The sequence below is a fragment of the Leptonychotes weddellii genome, chromosome 10 (genome assembly GCF_054177405.1).
Source record: "Leptonychotes weddellii isolate Sample4059 chromosome 10, ASM5417740v2, whole genome shotgun sequence".
NCBI lineage: Eukaryota > Metazoa > Chordata > Mammalia > Carnivora > Phocidae > Leptonychotes > Leptonychotes weddellii.
In genome coordinates, this window is record NC_138378.1 from 101069542 (window position 1) to 101072053 (window position 2512).

A 2512-nucleotide genomic window follows, 5' to 3' on the forward strand; every position below is an offset into this window, starting at 1 on the left:
TCCATGACCTTTGGAAGAAGATAGAAACAAAACCATTTGACATTGGAGAAAGGGTAGGAAACCTGTCTGTCCCCTGTCTAGTGCTGGTGAGTGGCAAGAGACCACTCAGTTCCAGGACCCTGCACTGATACAAAACGGACGGAGGTCTGCTGTCAGTGGGGGTGGGGCAAGGGGTGGGGTGACGCAGGAAGCCCTTCCCTGCCCAAGATGTCCCACAAGTACAGACAGGGTTTGGTTTCCACAAATGTGAGAGGCAGCAATACTGAGGGCCAAATGCACACAGTCTGCCAAGGACAAAGGCAAGATCAGAAACCTGGGGACGCCATCTGCCCCAACAGGAGCCTCACACCCAACACTGAGGAATTACAGTCTATAGCTGGGGAAGAGTATAGAGAGTCTCCCGCTATGATTCAGGCATGCAGAACCCCCGGAAATATTGGCTGGTAGGAACACTGAGAAAAACTTTATAGCACACAGACATCCTACTAAATGCAAGGTAGCAGGTGGTCCACCACTGGAGGAATTTGAAGTCTGTGCTGCAATGAGGTAAACTATAATAATTACAAAACTAAAACTCAACACAACTGCTGATGATAATTGGTTCACCCACACACACTTACAGCCGGACAGAAAAAGAGAAAAAGATTCATTGCACAAACAATGAATCATGGAACACTTCATCTAAAACTAATGATGTAATGTATGGGGATTAACATAAGAATAAAAAAAATAAATAAAAATAAAAAAATAAAAAAAAATTGGAGATATGAGTCAAAAATCAAAATTTAATATATACCCAATATACAGCTGATACAATTATTTTAAGTAAAGGGGAAGGGTTCAAAAAAAGAGGTTCATTTCCTGTCATAAATTCTATTTACCTCGGTCTTTACTGTTATTCGATACAGTGTTTGAAATACATTTAAAAATTATAAATGCATACACACATAATTATGAGACAATACAAAAGCCAGAAAAAGATACCAGCCTATTATCAAGAGATAGTAATAATAATTCACAGAAGCAGACTCTAAGATGACACTAAAGTTGGGACTATCAGAGGCTTTAAAGTAATTATAATTTTGTGGAAAAGGATCTAGTAGAAAAGGTGGACAACATATGTGAACAAATGGAGAATTCCAGGAGAAAGATATAAATTATAAATAGAGTCAAACAGAAATATTAAAATTAAAAAAAGATAAAGAATTCCTCTGGTAGCTTATAATCGGACTATATATGATAAAGGAAAGAAACAGTGAACTTAAAGAACTTAAAAGATAGTTCAATCAATAGATATTATCCAAACTGAAACACAAATTAGCAAATAATGGAAACAACAGATGAGGAAAGCATCCAACAGCTGTAGGCAATGTCAATATCAATGATTCAAAATCGGTATTTCAGAAGAGAGAGAAAATGGGGCAGAAGAGGTATTTGAATATATAATGTCCAAGGGTTTTCCTAAATTAGTTAAAAGCAACAAACCATAGTTCATAGTTCTGTGAAAGTCAGAGAACAATATGGATAAATTTAAAAACAAAACAAAATGAACAACAACAACAACAAAAAACACCTAGGCCCATCAGTCAAACTGCTGAAACCCAAAGATAAAGAGAAAATGGTGCAGGCAAACACAGGGGAGAGATACGACACATACAGGAGGGAAAGATTCGAATTACAGCAAACTTGTCTTCATAAATTCTGCAAAACCGGAAGTTGGTAAAACATCTTTAAAGTAGTGGGTCGGGGGGTGCACCTGAGTGGCTCAGTTGGTTGAGCATCCAACTCTTGGTTTCAGCTCAGGTCATGATCTCAGGGTTGTGAGATGGACCCCCACGTCAGACTCTGTGCTGGGCATAGAGCGTGATTAAGATTCTCTCCCTTCCTCTCCCTCTATCCCTCCCTCCTCTCTCTCTAAAAAGAAAAAAATAATAAAGTACTGGGTGGGGAACAGAAACTGTCAACTCATAATTTTATACCAGTGAAAATATCTTTTGAAAACTAAGGCAAAATAAAGACTCTTTGAGGCAAACTTGAGCAAGTTCATTATCAGCAGATCTACACTAGAAAAAATGTTTAAGGAAGATTCACAGATCAAAGGAATACGATATCAGATGGAAGTTTACATCTCAATAAATGAAGATTCCTGGAAATGGTGAAAACAAGGGTAAATATAAAAGACTTTTAGTTCTTATTTTTAGTATCTTCACAACAAGTAACATGCATGAGAACAATAGCACAAGGATGGGAAGGGGGGAAAGAAAGTATCCTGTGACCCTCTTACACTATATGTGTAATGCTGCTATATTACTTGAAAGCTATTTATGATAAACCCTAGAGCAATCGCGATTTCAAAAAATTGGAGATATGATGTGGTATATACATACAATGGAATATTATGCAGCCATCAAAAGGAATGAGATCTTGCCATTTGCAACGACGTGGATGGAACTGGAGGGTATTATGTTGAGTGAAATAAGTCAAACAGAGAAAGACATGTATCATATGATCT